Consider the following 18,019-nt stretch of genomic DNA (forward strand, 5'->3'; position numbering starts at 1 on the left):
AAAAGAAAAGAAAAGAAAAAAGAAATTCTTCTTTTACAACACAATGGATGTGCAACTGGAAACCATTATACTTGGTGAAATAAGCCAATCTTCAAAAGACAGATATCATATGTTTCCCTAATCTGAAGTAACTAATAGAGTACCTAAAATGGAATGCATTGTAGTGAAATGGTAATTTTGATATTTAATGATTTTTTATAGCCCTTGCCTCTTCCGTTGAGCAACAGTTTTTTAAAAATTTTTTCTTTATACTATTTGTTGGACTCTTTTATTTACTGTAGTGTTAATTTTATGATCATTAAGTAAACTAAAAGCAGACCTTCATAAAAATAAGAGTGTGAATGGGAGAGGGAGTAGGAAGAAGGGTTGGAGCATGGGTGGGAAGGAGGGTAGGGTGGGAAGTATCACTATGTTCCTAAATCTGTGTGTATGAAATACATGAAACTTATATAATTTAAATACAATTTTAAAAAATTAAAAATAATCATTTTTAGTTCTGCCATGTTAATTCAAGTAAGTTTTACAAAACCATTGCATGTGGAAGATCTCTAATGAAGATATTGTGAAAATCCAAACCAGTTTTACTTATATCATGTTTATTTTTTGAGCTTTATTGCCATGCATGATTCCCCTCAACTATAGTATCTTGTACTTGGTAGCACGCAGTGAGAAGTCACATGTGTTTTCTATGTTCACGTTTAATGAGAATTATGATTGGCAACCTTCCTCCACCAAAGCTCAATGTCATCTTGCCTCTGTTGTGATTCTCCAATAACTGTCAATCTATTCCTGTCTCTGCTATACTTTTCCCTATCAGTTATAAAGTTTTAATTTACAAATTTTATTAAACCATCAACAGAATACTCACTTTAAGCCTAAAGAAAAACATCAGCTGCTGAGATGGACAAGAAATTGAGCACACATTGTAAAAAGTGGACACGGTGAGGGCCATTCAAATATGCATATTGAGGGCAGGCATGTGGCCTCGCAATTAAGCTACTGGCTGAGATATTGGATGTCTGGGCTCAAGTCCCAGCTCCATGCTTGATTCTAGACCCCTGCTAATACAGACTCTAGGAGGCAGCAAGTGATGGCTCATAGTTGGGTCCCTACCACCCACATAAGAGAACTGGATTGAGTTCTTGATTCCTGGCCTCAGCCTGGCCCAGACCCAGTGATTGCAGGTACAGGCATTTGGAAAATGAACCAATGGATTGGAAGTTTCTCTCCCCCACCCTGACACCACCTTCCTCAAATAAAAAAAAAATGCATGAGTACATATCATAATTTGCCTTGTCTCATACCTTGCTTACTAAGGAAGTTCTCTTGAGACAGGAAAAGTACAAAAGATAATACCAATGTGAATTTGACCTGAACCATTAATGTTCTTAAAACCCAAGATAAGACATACTTTCTACAGGTAGACAAGATATCTAGCCTACATCCTCTCCCTTCCCGTCTCTTTATCTGTTTTTAAGATGATATACACCAGTTAAAATAAAAAGGGAGCAAGAGCCTCCATCAGGGACATTCAATGAGCCCATATTACAAAGTGGGAAGTAGACTTGGACATCTCAGTCAGGTCTGACCACGAGAGATCTTGGAACAGAGTTGTAGAAAAAGAATTGCCTTGATTCCTTCCTCAACTTCTCCTCCCATTTCTCGGGCCAAAATGCATGATCTGCTCTCCAGTTATTAGGGGATGAACTTCACAGCTCTTGGTTGTCTTTTCAACATATTCGGCTATAGATGACCACAAAAGAAGTCATGATCAGACTTCAGAAATAGAGATTGAAGTGGAGGCAGCCATACAAAACTCAGGGACTGTGCTTCACTTGACAACAGCTGCATTCTTCCTAGCCTTTTTATCTTCTGCTTTCATAGGGACATTCACTTGTGAGTGTAGAAAGTGAAATAAAATCTAAACCTCACTAAAAAGTCATCATGCTTTGATCCAAAAGAAAACTTTTGCTTTCCATTAAATCTTGTCTTAATATCCATAGCAACTCCACCTTTGCAAGTAGAAATCAATCTGCAGATCACTGCTTTAGCTGGTATTGAAGTACCAGCCTTAAAGAAGCCATAAACATTCTAATTAGTAAACTTAATCAACTCATTGCTGTTACTCTCAATACTATACATCTGCTTCAGTTCCAAAAGTAAGCTAGCCATAATTATTTAGAATATTAGAAGTCTGCAAATGTGTAATGAACTTAGAACAACAGATAAGACCTTAAAATTTGGTTAATTTTGTTCTCACTGTATGATTAAAATCCAGTAAAGTTCAAATAAGATTTAGGGAGAAAAGTAAGAGTGGCTTTCCTTGTAATTATGCATAAACTACAGAAATAAAAACTCTTATAATTCAAGAAAAAATCAAAGATCTATATTAATCTTGCTAAACCAATACTTGCCACTGCAGTCCTTGCACTTCAGAATCATCTTCTAGAGATCTAATATAGAACATAAATGTCCAGATTATCATAAACAAAATATTCTGATGGTTTCCAAATAGTGTCATCTGTGTCTAGATGTTTGAATAAAAATGCAATTCTTCACTTATCCTCCAAAAACTAAAACAAAGTCAACAAAAAGTCCAGTTACAATTCTTCTTGAATTTCATTTTAAAATCTCTTATTTACATGTCTTAGAATCCCTTCCAGTGTGTTTAAGTCTGCTGTAAGTTTCAGAAATAATGCTTTCACAAAAATTAGTGTTAAATGTAGTAGGAAAAGGGTGGCCATTAAGTGCAGTGGTGAAAACACCCCTTAGGACACCCACACCCTGTATTAGAGTACCTGGGTTCAAATCCCAGCTTTGCTTCCAAGTCCAGCTTCCTAATAATATGCACCCTGGGAATCAGCAGATCAAGGCTCAAGTACTTTGGTCCCTGCTACCCACAAGGAACACTTGGATTGAGTGGAGGGCTCCTATCTTCACCCTGCCCCAGGCCCAGCTGCTGCAAGCATTTGGGGTAGTGAATCAGCAGATGGAAGATCTTTGTCCATCTGTCTATGCATTCTCCCCCTCTCTGTCATAAATAAGTGAACTTTTTTTTTAAAAAAAGAATAATGTACCAGGAAAGAAGTTATCACCCAAATTAAGGACTTAAAACTAAGCCAGCGCCGCAGCTCACTAGACTAATCCTCTGCCTTGCGGTGCCGGCACACCGGGTTCTAGTCCCGGTCGGGGCACCGGATTCTGTCCCTGTTGCCCCTCTTCCAGGCCAGCTCTCTGCTGTGGCCAGGGAGTGCAGTGGAGGATGGCCCAAGTACTTGGGCCCTGCACCCCATGGGAGACCAGGATAAGTACCTGGCTCCTGCCTTCGGATCAACGCGGTGGGCCGGCCGCAGCGCGCTGGCTGCGGTGGCCATTGGAGGGTGAACCAATGGCAAGGGAAGACCTTTCTCTCTGTCTCTCTCTCTCACTATCCACTCTGCCTGTCAAAAAAAAAAAAAAAAAAAAAAAAAAAGGACTTAAAACTAAATTCAAATTTTTCAAAAAAATAATAGGATTGTAGTACCTACAGATGCTATTAAAAACATTTTATGAAGTATCTTAAAAGACATGTTTCCTCCATAATGCTGATTTCTATAATTTGAAAAAGAACATCCATAATGTTGAGCCCTATAAGTTTTGAGTATTTCACAACGCTTTATTTCTGTGAAAGTTCTTTAAGGAGATCATATTTCAGAATCTCACTGATCAGGTCCACTCTCTGCACTAAGATATATCATGTGTTGCCAACATGGCAATGCTGGGGGTGGAATTCTGCATTCTTTAGGCACTACTTCATTTGCTCGGAATTGTGGTGCTGCTGTGAGGCCCACAGCTTCTGCTTCCTGATGGGGGTAGTAGTGGAGCCAGACTCACTCTTCAACAGCATCACGATACTGAGTTTTAACCTCCAAAGAAATCCTGCTCCTCTAAGAGAGAGAGGATTCAAGTGTGCTGCCATGTTTGTTTAATCATCTCTTCAGTTTGATGGTCCATCAGCTGTGTGGTTTGACCACAGTGCTGCTCCTTTTTCTCTGAACTGCCTCACCAAACCACGAACATATTGTCCCCTCTGAACCCTGGGTCTTGGACACATGAAATTTGAGGGAATCCCCCATTGGTTGGTTAGCCCAGAGGTCTTCAAACTTTGTGTGGAGAGAAGCTATGTTAAAATATCTGGAGAATTTTTAAGGCAAAGAAGCCTCCAGTGATGGGGAGTGCTTCCCTTCTCATGGATGAAAAAGCTTCTGTTCTCCACTCAACCACATTAAAGTCCTATCTTTCTCCAAAAATTTAAGGGCTTTATCTTGTACAGATGCATTGGGTTAGACAACACAGTAAGCATTTGTTCTCAGATTCAACATTCATGTTACACCAACAAGGAGTAACCTTGAAAGAGTAAGATTTGAAGCTGGACCTGTTGCACACTTGAAGCTTACCTGATCTCATCCACAGCACACCTCACAACCATTGTTCAGTACTTGTGCCAGCACAGTAAAACCAGGAGGTGATAGAAATTCTGTTTTCCTATGGAAAAAATAGCCCACGAAAAATAGGCAGTTACAGGTGCTAGAGGGAGAAATGAAAGAGAATGTGAAAGAATCTAAGGAAGTTTTGGATCTTACAACATAAAAAATTTTACAGGAAAAAATTTGTTACTTCAGTGTTTGTAAATTTGAATATTTATAAGGCCTTGAGAAGTCTGACTCTTGAATTTCAAGACTTTGTTGTGAATCTAGGGTTTTGTGATAATCATAGTATTATACCAAAAACAAACAATTTATGAGACTGAAGTTTTGAGAAACCAAGCATAACCAACTCAGTCACCAAGTCAGCAACGAGAACAGGTCACAAAAATAAATGTTTTATGAGGAAACCACATAGAGATGTAATAACAATTCAGACTCTACTCAACATTGGCTTGATTTTCACTCACCATAAGGTTTTGGAATCTGTATGTCAATACAGATGAAAGTAATGGATATTGGATGCTTCCCATCAAAAAAGATTCTTATATATTTTGACATATTTTTAGCTGCATTTATAGGACTCAAACCATTTATAAGCGAAGGGAAAAAACTGCATAAAGTCATCACAAAATCTGACTGTTTTATTTTCTTTGACTTCAGTGGTTGTTGGATGCCTTGCCTTTTTCATGTACTACTAAAAGAGCAATATCTTTAGCTATGGAATGTGTAAGGTTGCATCAATTTCAGTGCTAAGACCTGGTCCTGAAACTTTCTGCAGACAATTACATCTAAAGACAAAGAAAGTAGAAATTCTTTGAAGAATTGAGAACATTTCATCACTTTCTGGACTGCAGCCATATCTGGACAACTTAAACCTTTTTGTTATTTGGCGCCCATCCAGCCATTATAGGAAGGCACTAAACTGCCCATAAGCAGTGTCATTCATCTGGCTTTTATGAATGTATGATGTGCTGGGTTCAACTCATATGATAACATCTGTCTATATGGAGAAGCCAAAGCCAGTCTATAAAGATTGATCTTCATATTTCAAAGAATTCTACAAAGGGTAATCTGACTGGTAAAGGTAGTTGGTGGCCATGTTGCCTTACCACAAGCCGCTACCAACTACAGTGTCATCATCCTGTCTACAACATTTCAATATCTCCTTTAATCTTCACAAGTGCTTCAAAATACATGTTATTTAATAGATTGTGTGTGTGTGTGTATGAATGCATGTGTAAAGTAAATCCTGTTGATATTTTCCTCTATTCAATGATGATGGCTCAACTATTCATAGTTATATAAATTTTAAAACTTGAAATAAGACTAAGTTAACCTTCCAAAGTCCACATATAATTTTCAACAATCTTTTTGAAAATACATAATGTTGAAGAACCTGCTTGGCATGTGATATTGAGGTTCTTTTCATCAACTTGCATCTACACGATGTCAAAAATCTAAATCTTTCCAATTTATATGCCTGAACACTTGAAAAATTTATCAAAGAAAGTGCTTATTTCCAGCACAAGAAGTGATTAGTCATATTAAATACCCAAGAAGTTGAATGAAAGTGAACACTTTAGCAATTAAGTAAACACAAAAGAATGAATTCTTATCATTCCAAGAGTTTAATTGCAGCACATCAGTTTTCACTGGACATTATACACAGCATTTGCTTTAGTAACTAAACCAGAGATTTTAAGTTAACAGAAAACTGTAATGTTATTTAAGATTAGCCATTTGTTGGGGCACTGGATTGAATTCTTGCATGACCCTCTTAGTCAATGCCCAACTCTTTCTCCTGCTTTGCCTAGCTTCTACTCAAAATAGACTTCAATGGGCAGCCTAGAGTTTTCCCACATAAAACACACTGACCCCATGCTATTAAAATGAAGCAGTAGTAACAAGAAGCAGAAAATGTAATCTGATAGAAAACTGTCTGATGCCTCCCAGAGTCAACACTCCAAGGAGAGTTGCTTTGGATGTGCTGATGTGAATGATATGTTGTAGTTCCTGATGTTCTCCTCCAGAGGGGAAAGAAAATCAAGATGTGTGCCACTCACACAATCTTGCCCTTGACTTAAGGAGATGTACATATACTTAAATGCTTATTTCTCAATACTTTCTAGGATTACTTATCTTCTCCCAGCTCTTTATCGTCTTAAAAGGAGTGCCCTTATCTAGCTTTTATACGCTGCTAGCTCTCTCAGAAAGATTTCTTGTGACTAAAATGTTAAAGCAGAAGGTTTTGCTTAAAGTTATTCCTTTGGTTGCCACTCAATCAGAGGTAGGGTCAACTATATCTTGCATATAGAAAACCACAATTGGTTTCATATCTGTCAAGAGAAAATATTGGTCTGCTCTGGTGTCCTTTAAAATGACTGGTGAGGGTCAGTGTTAGTAGTTAAGATACCAGTTAAGATGCACATGTCCCACATCAGAGTACCTGAGTTTGATACCTGGCTTTGGCTCCTCACTCCAGCTTCCTGCTAATGCAGATCCTGGAAGGTAACAGTGATGGCCCAAGCAATTGAGGTCTTGCCACTCATATGGGAAGCCTGAATAGTACTCCTGACTCCCAGCTTCAGCCCAACATTTGTGGGCATTTAGGGAGCAAACTGACAGATAGTAGCATTTTTCTCTCTCTGTCTCTCTGCTTTTCAAATTAATGAATTAGTTAATTTAAAAACACTAGAGAGGTGGGCAATCATTCTCCAAATTCATTAGACATTTCTGAATCATTCTAATAGTCCACTGACTCGCTTCTGGGGTAATAAGCTATATGGTAAAAATTAAATACACATACAGACACAAACTCACACATACATATACACATGCACACATACATGCATACATGAGTCACAATAAAGTAGACATTAAGCATAAAACTCTCATTCTGTAAAAGTGAAGATAGTTCCCAAATGCAGACCCAAAGATTTCACAAGAGTCCATGATATAGTCTGTTCCTTTCAGACACAAAAGATGAGGTTTCTCTTCTCCATCATCCCACACATTTCTTTATGACTTAAAAAATGAAATAAAATTTCTGTAGTATCTAGGTCTCTCTGTAAAATTACAACATTGCAGATGTCCATGACATAATTTGTAAAACATAAAAACATGCCAGTAAGAGGAAACGGACTTTCATTACAAAGTACAAATTCAGCACAAAACTGAATGAGCTGTAGAAAGTGATTTGCACATGGATTCAAGGCCCAGTTCTAATCTTGGTAATTCAACTGAATAGCTTTTTGACTTTAGTCCAGTTATTTTACCTCTCAGCTATATGTGAGTATGTTACTTTAACAATTATAATACCAATTATAATATATTTATCAAATTAAATTAGAGCTCCAACATCCCCTATGTACACAAGTTCATGTCCTGGCTACTCTACTTTTGATCCAGCTCCCTATTAATGTACCAGGGAAAGCAGCATAAGATTGCCAGTGTGCTTAGGCCCCTGTCACACAAGTGTGAGATGTGGATGAAGCTTCTGGTTACTGACTTCTGCCTGACCCAGTCTCAGCCATTGTGGCCATTTGGACAGTGAGCCCATAGATTGAGAATCTCTCTCTCTTTCTCTCTATCTATATCTCATTCTTATTCTGCCTTTCAAATAAATCTTTTAAAATAATAAATGAGATAAAGCATGTATTAGCCAAATAGAGTAGTAGATGCATAGTAGGTAGTCAGTAAATATTACTAAGGTTTTATACCTCAATATAGTTGGAATGAAGCCTTCCAAAAGTAATGGATAAGAGCTAATCTTAGCCACAAAATTTAAAATAGAGGTTTATTTGAAAATATGAAAATGAGAGATGAAATTGCTCCTGATTTATTGTTATAAAGACAATAATTCAATTACTGCAAAGAGGGGGGAAAACAAGCATTCATTTCAACTTTGGGGGATTCCAAGAGAGGTTTGCACTATTGTTCATATAATGAGTTTAATTAAACAAGAAGGCTCTTTTCTGATCAGTGTGTGGTTCAAGGAAGATCTGAGCTCCCCAGTAATAGGAGGCAAGTAGACAACTCTCCCCAAAGGACGTGCCACCATCTAATTCCCTTACTTCTTAAGCTATTTTCATTCTATCAAGGTGATTTCTATATTAAGAAGGCCACAGGGAAATTATCACTCAGAAACTTACAGCATTGGATAAACTGACTATCCAAAGTTTATTTTGCTGGACATGTCCTACTTTACTTCTTTCTGTTTCTTTCTTTTTGTTTGTTTGTTTCTTTTGTTTTGCAAAAGGAAAGGGCAGTGTTGCTGGTCAGGCCCTTGGTTAATAATTCTGAGAGGACAGAGATTTGTATGCACAGATGATTGAAGAGTCCCTTTGGCATTGGCATCTGTGGGATGATAAAGGAATTAGGACTAGGCAGAGAGATAAGGAGAGCACCATAAAATCTTCAGCCAATCTCATGAGGAGCTCAGGAGCTAGGTCTGCTCAGGGCAGAGTTGTTAAATGCTTAACCTTTAGATCCTGCCTATCAGATTCAGCCTACCACAGGAAGGAGTAATGACACAATTGTTCAGGACAGGGAGAATGCAGGTTTGCATTGTTGGACTTCAACACTCCCAGAATGATAGCACTTCTTGCTATTGGCCAAGTTCCATGAAGGTTGAAAAATGCTATTCCACAGTAGGGTGGAGATTTGGCACAATGGTTAAGATGCCATTTGGGATACCTGTATGCCTTACTGGAGTACATGGATGGATTCAAGTCCCAGCGCTGCTCCTGATTCCAACTTCATGTTAATGCATGCTGCTGGGAGGCAGCAGTGATAGAACAAGCTGTTGGATCCTTGCCACCCATATAAGAGACCTTGGTTGAGTTCCTGGATCCTTACTTTGGCCTGACCTAGCCCCAGCTCCAGTCCCAGCCATTAGAGGGATTTGATTTGGGGAATGAACTAGAGGATGAGATATTCTCTCTCTCTCTCTCTCTCTCTCTCTCTCTCTCTCTTTCATACACACACACATTGAAGTAAATAAATAAATAATTTTTAAAGATTTAAATTAAAAGGGAAATGTAATTCCAGGAAAGAAAGGTGGGGATGGCAGGTTGTTTCAGTGTACTTGTATTTCTCATTAGGAATATTCTTACCCTATGAGTTTAGAGACCAGTGAGGAGTTCTTCCCATTATATCTAATTATGATTTTGGAAATTAGAGAAATATCACTGGGACACTGGCCTGAATCAAACCTGGGGCAGGACTTTATTCCTTACTGAAAGACAGAGTGACAGAGAGAGGGAGAGACAGAGATCTTCCCTTTACTGGTTCATTACCCAAATGGTCACACAGTTGGGGCTGGGACAGACCATAGCCAGGAGCCAGAAACTCCAGTCTGTGCCTGTCACATGAGTGGCACAGGTCCAAATACCTTCTGAGGTACATTAGCAGGGAGTTGGGTTTGAATGGGAGCATCTAGGACTCAAACAAGCACTCTGATATGGGCAGGCAGTAATTTAACCCGCTATACCATAGTGCTGGCTCTGGCCTCAAATATTTCAGAATATCATCCTTTTTGCCAGCAGCTCAGTTCTGTAAAGGCAAATCCTACCATCAGTTCTGACCAGCTTTGGACCAGAGCAACCAAGGGTCATTCTTGGTGATTCTGGGGTAGTTCTTGCCAAAGCATTCCTTATTGCTTTGATAGGTGGAGTGTGTTTGCTTACATATCAGGTCTAGTTCCCAAGTTTTTTATACCTTCGCTCTCTGCCCCTCAGTGTTGTCACTTGTATTAGCTACTTTTCCGTCTCTATCATGAAATGCCTGAGGAAACTTACTTCATCAAGAGAAAAGGTCTATTCTAACATTTTTGGAGGGTCAAATCCAGAAGCAAGTAGCCTGGCTGGTTTGGTTCTGACGAGGGGAGTACATGACAATGGTGGAGGATGTGTGGAGGAAGAACCACATAACAATCCAGGAAGCAGAGAGTGTGGATGAGTCCAGTCCTAGACTTTCATAACAACTCTCTTATGGGATGTGCTTTTTGGAGAATGCCCCCAAATGACTTGAGATCCTCCCACTTGACCCACTTCATACAGGTTCCATCTCCTCTCAGTAGAGCTGCCTGGGGACCAAGCCTTTAATATATGAGCTTTGGGGCATATACAAGATTCAGACTAATATCCAAACCATAGCATCATTCTATTTGACTTAATGTGGTCCATCACTTTCTTCAAGCTCCTAGTTTTTTTTCCCAGTGGTGTGACAGCATTAGCTCTCATGATATTTATCCTGGGAGAGTCCTACTTCATTGATGAGCTCCCCCTTAGGCAACTTTCCTCTCCTCTCTCATTGGGCAGTAGGCCACAGGGACAGTTTAGAAAATTTGACATCAGCCCAGAAAGAAAGGATCCTGAGCTATCAGAAAGTTCCTTCACATTATATGACTTTTTACAAAATAGATTAGAACTCTAAAGGTTAAATAGGATTGTGAGAATTGCTTTCTGAGTGCAAGCCAAATTATTTTAAAATTTAATATCATCTCAAAAATGTGGGTGAGATAGAAGAGAAAAATATAATCAATTAACACATACTTTTTTCCCTGTGAATTTTGCTATCTTTAGATACTTTTCTTTTTTCTTTAATCCTACAGGATAAGACAAAAAATATGTTCCTACAGCAAATCCCAAATGGGATAGCAAATATGTACAACCACTTGGTCAACACCATTCTCTGGAAGCTTTGTAAGGCACAGAGCTTTCAACAGTATCTGTCTCAATAGAATATAAAAAGGAAATAGGCAAACTGTGGTTATATCAGGTGGAAGGTAGGTATACTCCTAAGATTTTCAAGAATAAAAACAGAAAAAATGATTTTCATAAAGGCAGATCTGACTCTAGGAACTGATACTGCCTGAGACAACAAACAAAATTTAAATTTCTTCTTAAATACCATCCCAAGTTCCCCAGCATCTTCTTTTCCTGATTCTAGTTGCCCTTAGTGACCTAAATCCAAGACTCTCAGCACTGCCAATATTTTCTATTCACTAGAGTTATGATGGGAATTTGATGGCTAAAAGAAACACAAAAGTCATGTTTTGCAAAGGCCAACATCAAAAATTAGTCCCCTGAACTTGCTGAATCACCAGAGAAGATAGATGGTACTTCAAATGGTTAATGAGAAATGTGATTTAAAAATAAGTAAAGGTGAAAATGTATTTGAAATCCATGGATAGTTTTTTAATTATATGCATTTTTCATGAACCTTTTGAAAATCCCCTCATATGCATGGATTTCAATCTCTGTGCTTTAATTTGAAATGCCAGGTACAGAGAGAAAGTGAGAAAAAGACCGTCCAATTGCTGGTTCACTCCCCAAATAACTGCAACAGCCAGGGCTGTCCAAGTCAACACCAGGAGCCAGGAACTTCATCAGGGTCTTCCACATGGGTGGCAGGGACCCAAATGCTTGAGTCATTAACTGCTTCCTCCAAGGTACATATTCACAAGAAACTGGATAAGAAGCAGAAGTAGGATTTGATCTTAAGTACTTATATATAGGTCACAGTATCCCAAGCACTGGCTTAACTCACTGTGCTAGAATGTCTACCCTTAACATTTATTTGTTTCAAACAAATGGAGTTCCTGTTTTCAGCCTGGTCCAGTCACAGTTATTACATGCATTTGAGGAGTGAACCAGTAGATAGGGACTCTGTTTTTCTGCCTTTCATATAAATAAAATAAATGAGTCAAACTTCTTTTAAAAATTCATGTAAGATGGATATTTGGATCAGGAATTTGGAGAGTACATTTCAAATTGGAGTGCCTGGTTCTTGCTTTACTTCTGATTCCAGCTTCCTGCAGGTGCACACCCCGGGACACAGCAGGTGATAGCACAGGTACTTGGGTCCCTACAACTCTTGTGGGAGACCTGGATGGAATCTTGGGCTCCTGGTCTCAACCTAGCCTGGCACCAGATGTTGCAAGCATTTGCTGAGTGAACCAGCGGATAGAGGTTCTCTCTCTCTCTCTCTCTCTCTCTCTCTCTTGTTCTACCTTTCAATTAATTAGTTAATTAACAACTTAAAATTAAGACAAGTAAATAAATAAAAGTTCAAGGAAAGTATAATTAATATATGAATTTATTTTGGTGCAAAAACATTTGAAATACATGCAAAGTTTTTCATAATCTGCATTTTCCAAGAACATCTGAAAGCCCCTTATATCTAGGGTATTTAGAGAAGTCTCAAGGCTTAATAAAAATGCAACTTAATAGAAAATGGGCAAAAGACATGGACAGATATGTCACTGAAAAGGACAGAAATTTTCAAATAAGCACTGAAAGGAGGTTACCATTAGCCCCTTGGGGAATACAGATGAACACCACAGCAGATAACACTGTTCAACCATCAGAATGGATGAATTAAAAACTAGGCTGACAAAACCAAAAGCTGACAAGGCTATAGAGAACCCAGAACACTCATGTACTGCTGGTGGGAATATGATAGTCAATGTTGGAAAATAGTTGAGCAGATTCTTTAAATGCTAAACATATATCTACCAAACAACCCAGCAATTGCAATATTAGGCTTTTATCCCAGAGGAATGTAACCTTATATTCACACAAAAACCTATGCACAAATGTTCATAGCAATTTTGTAATAGCCAACAAGAATCAGCCCAGATGTCCATTAACCAGGGAATGGCTATACATACATGCTATGGAACACTACTCAGAGATAAAAAGGAATGAATTCTTTGTAATACAAAACAATTTAGATGATTCTTCAGAGAATAATTATACCAAGGAGAAACAATTCCTAGTCCCAAGAGGTCACATATTGTAGGACTTCATTTATACAAGGATACTCAAGAAGTTCATAGAACATGGAATTAAATGATAAAAATTTATTTTGGTACAAAAGCATTTTGAAATCAGCACATGGCTTTTTCATAATATGCATTTCCACAAACTTTTGGAGGATCCCTCATGTAACATTTTGAAATGATAAAAATTTTGGAAATGGAAGTAGATTAGTGGTGGCCAGGAGTTATAGGCAGGGCACAAGAAATAAGGAGATAGGTGGATGTGTTCATAAAAGGGCAAATGGTGGGAAACCTGAGTGTGAGAACTGTTCAGTACCCTGCCTGTGGTGGATACATAAACTTACACAAGTAGTAAAAATTGGATTGAATGTAGTACCCAGACACATAAAAGTATAAATAAGACCAAGGAATTCACTGGGTTACACCAATGTCAATAGCCCAAAAGTGATATCATACCATAGTTTTATAAAATGTTACCATTGGATGAAATGGGAAAAGTACACATTACTTCTTACAATTGCATGTGAATCTCTGTTTTTCTCAATAAAAATTCAATCAAAAATAATATTAAGAGTATTTTTTGCATCATTTTACTTGTTTCCTCAATAGGTGGGCAAAACTCTACATGTGATGTTGTTAGACCCTGGGGATACAGGGAATCCAAACAGGGCACATCCCTTGCTGTTAGGTAGTATTTATTCCCTGTAGATAGATCCTACCATACATCAGACACTCAAAGGGTTTTATAGTTAGGAAATACAGGAAAGAAGGGAGGGTTTGGGTTACCAACACAAATGCACAAAATCTCTGGGCAAGAACTTTATTTTTTGGTTATTATTAGGAATAAGAAGTGATGAAATACATAGCTAGTTAAAAGGAAAAACCTGACAGTGCTTGAGCAAGACACCTTGCAAAACACATAATTTCATAACCTATCAGTCCAAAGTCACAGTAACTTAGTCCATTCATAAAGCTTGCATCTGTAAGATGACATTATCTGAAATTCACACTGCTGATGAGAGTACACATTTAAAACAAGTTTTCATTGGCATGGTTGACATAATATTGCACCTTCTGATCCTGATGCAGATCAAACCTACTGTTTCGGTGATTTGTCATCAAAATGTGGTTAGGGCAATTTCATATTATATCATGTCAAATAGGCATCTATATTGTGTATAAATCAGCAACTGAAATCCCAGCTCAGTCCTGGAATCACTGATGTGGACTAATTTTCCTCCGATTGCACACAGACTTTATAATATTGGTTAAATCTCTTAACAAACGGAAACCTGGTTTGATCATCTGCAAATGGGGATAGCACTTACTTTGCTGAATTCTTAGGAAGGTTAGATAACAACAGTGATAAATCTAAATATGCAATGTGAGTTTACAACCCATGTTCTGCATTAAGTAAAGGGGAGAGGTGGGGTGGGGCAGGTAGGGAAGGCTAAAATGAAGAAGAGAAGGAGCACATGTGTCTTCCTTAGCCCGGGGTTGGGGGGAAGGTGAGGCTCTGAAACAAGGCTCCATGGGGAGAAGCTTGGCCAGCCAGAAAGGAGATTCTACAGCTACCAGCAAGGACTCGACATCTCCAAGGTTGGAGAGGGAACAGACAAGGATGTTTTCTGATGCCAATTCCATGCCCAGTGGATTCAACTTAAGGAAAAGTGGAGCTGCTGCTGCTATAGCATTCTCTATAGCATGTTTCATAGCCTTGTGACTTAAAATGTTGGCAAAGTAGATCTAGGAGTTATACTAGGGACAGTGCCACCGTAAGTCCCATTATCAAAAGAAAGCATGGCTGGAAGACTAATGCAATCAGAGGAGAGAATGCCCAGAGTGGACAGCTCTCCATGGAACTGCACTGCAGAGGAGGTGGGAAGGAAGAGAGGGGAAAAGGTGGCCATATATACTTGACCACGAAACTTGATGGCAAGGTGGCTGTCAAATGCAGCGATATGTAGCTCCATAAAGTGTCCTCTGCTGCAGATGTGCGCATGCCTTTCTGTGTGTGTAAATTTGTAATTTACATAATAGTAATCTGTGTCTGTTTTGGCTTTGCTAACTGTCTTAACATTTTCATAAAGTAGTTGCAGCTGTTGTCAGTACAGTTCAGCTTTTCTTCCCCTCAATTAAAAGCAGGATGGTGGAGTTTAATTATACCACAGGGAGTTTTAATAAGGTATCACCAAAATTATGAGATCTCATTAGGTTTACCACAAAACTCTAAATACCCGTGATAGCACCTTTCACCCGGCTAGATTCCAGAAAATTGCTCTGTGAAATTCTGAGATCTTGTCAGCGATGAAATCGCCACACTTAATTCCTGGAAACTAATTGATGTTTTCCTTCCCGGTCTAGTGGCATGGAGTGAAATTTGATGGTGTGTGTTTCAGAGAGGCAAAATGTAATATGTGTTGCCAAGTAGCCGATAGCAAGACGGAGACCAAGCAAAGTGAGGCAGAGACAACATGCTAATTAGCAACCCACTAACGACATCTCACTGAAGCGCTCTCTGAAAGCTACACCTCTTTTTCACAGAGCATCTGTAGCCTTGTGGATATATACTGTCAAAACAAGGTTAAGGAAGTTGCCAATGGGCACGCGATGATTATGATGTCACATCCATAAATACCAAACAATAATAAAATACTAAAGCAATAGGAGAATCTACATAGAGCTTAAGCAGAACTTGATTTCTCAAGAGCCAAATAAGAGCCAGCTGGGAAGAATGCCCAGCCCCAGAGGAAAGACAATAATGAGAAGGTTGTTCTCTGTTACTAGTACAGAGAGAAGCTGTGCAAGTCACACCATAGGTCCATGGCAGAAGAATCAGGTCACTTCAGGAAGGAGGCCTGTGATGAACCCTGGAGAACTTGAGCAGGAAATAGATTTAATAACTCTTGACTGTAACCCTGGTGGATGCTTCAAGCTCTCTCTGTAATGAACCCAGAACATACCGGGGAGTACAACCCGTCCCAAGAAGCCAACAATCCATGACTTCACCTACAGCACATGTTGCATGAAAACCTGCTTTTGTATCCACCACACAACTTCTGCAAATTTCCTTTAACTGACCTGAATTATATTGCTGATTCTAGAAGAAGTATCTAAGCAGCCATGAGGCTCCTGTTGCTCTACAAAGATTATCCTCAATACACAGAGAACAGGGTCCATCTGGGTTCACATAGCAAGATTTATCAGACTTTGTCCCATTATCCATTAGACTTGCGGCTGTTACACCTTGCACCTTTTCTGGCCTTAATCACATTTCCCTGGCTTGAAACTGACTTCAGGATTTTTTTCTGCCTTTTTCCTTTCCTTTCTTTCAAATCCATAACTTCATTTGGACACTTGCTTCATTTTTCTCATATAGATCTAATCTGATGCAGGTTTTGCCACAGAAAGGCTACAGCTTAATAAAATTTCTGATTCTGTTTCATCAGAGTATTATCACTCAATGACAACTAACATGATCTTCTACATTTTATATGCCTTTTCCGACTGGCAAACCACAATCACACACACCAATGCACAGGTACAAGCATACAGACATGAGTGTGCACACACACACACACATGACCACATAATTTAAAATCCCATAAAGCCCATGCAAACAGAAATAATACTGATGGTATTTTTGCTGTTTGACCATCAAATTAGACTTTTGCTTTTATATTTCTAGTCCTGAAGCTTGTAATAACAGCAAATAAACTGTAGAATATTGCTGGGATCATGATTCTAAAATTTTCTCCATACCCAAGTAAATTATACTTTCTTTTCCAATTCCAACAGCAACCTTTAGTTTTTACAAGCACCTGGGATTCTCAGTCTCCATATCCCAGAAAGTTCTAAATTCGTGTGCACTAGGGTATACCTAGTGCTTTAACCTACCTTAAGCCCTTGCTCTTATTTAATATTACCATTAAAGTTTCTTGGATTTTTTGTCTCTAATAGTGCTGGAATATTCATAAGATGCAAATGGCCAATATCACCTACTTCCTTGAGAGCACTTATTCATGGGGCAACAACTCAAGAAAGGATACAGAAAGAGAAAGGCTGGAAAGACCAGAGGAAAACAGTTACAGCTTTGCCAAGAGCCAGCCCCACGCTTTATGAGAATTGAGATACATTTACATTTGGCTTTTTAATTCCTCCATCAATATGGACTGTGTTTTTGTGAAAATGAGATAATGTATGAAAGTACCTAGCTGAATCGTTGGGACATGGCAGACACCCAATAAATAGAAGTTTGTACTACTATATTAAGCATCTTTTTGTCATAAGCAGAGTTTCCTGGGTTGATAAAGAAAAGTTAAAACTCAGTTGAGCCAGTTAGGGGGAAAAAAAAGTCATGCTGAGAATGCACACACAATGTTACCATAAAAATTCTAAAGCTTATCATGATCCAAGAACATCACAGTCTTTGAATTCAATACTGAAAAAAAAAAAAACTAAGAACTGTCTATTGCCCATCTCTGTCTCTAATTATCTTCAAATGAAACCATGTGAATTTTCAAGTCTTTCCATTTCCATTGGTTCCAGGTTATCTTCTAGTTGAGACCAATAATCATTAAACCAACCCCGTAACTGAACTCTTAATAATGCACCCGTATTTATAAGTGAATCTTAGTAAAGGAGAATAGAAATTTTGTTTGTCTAAAATAAAATTTCACTTTAGAAAGCAAGTACAATGTTCGGTGCTTCTGTATTTCATTCACTGGCTACTGAGGTGGCAATCATGGCTCTCCAGTTTCACCACTGA

The sequence above is a fragment of the Oryctolagus cuniculus genome, chromosome 8 (assembly GCF_051225735.1).
Source record: "Oryctolagus cuniculus isolate XC-2025 breed Fujian yellow rabbit chromosome 8, ASM5122573v1, whole genome shotgun sequence".
NCBI lineage: Eukaryota > Metazoa > Chordata > Mammalia > Lagomorpha > Leporidae > Oryctolagus > Oryctolagus cuniculus.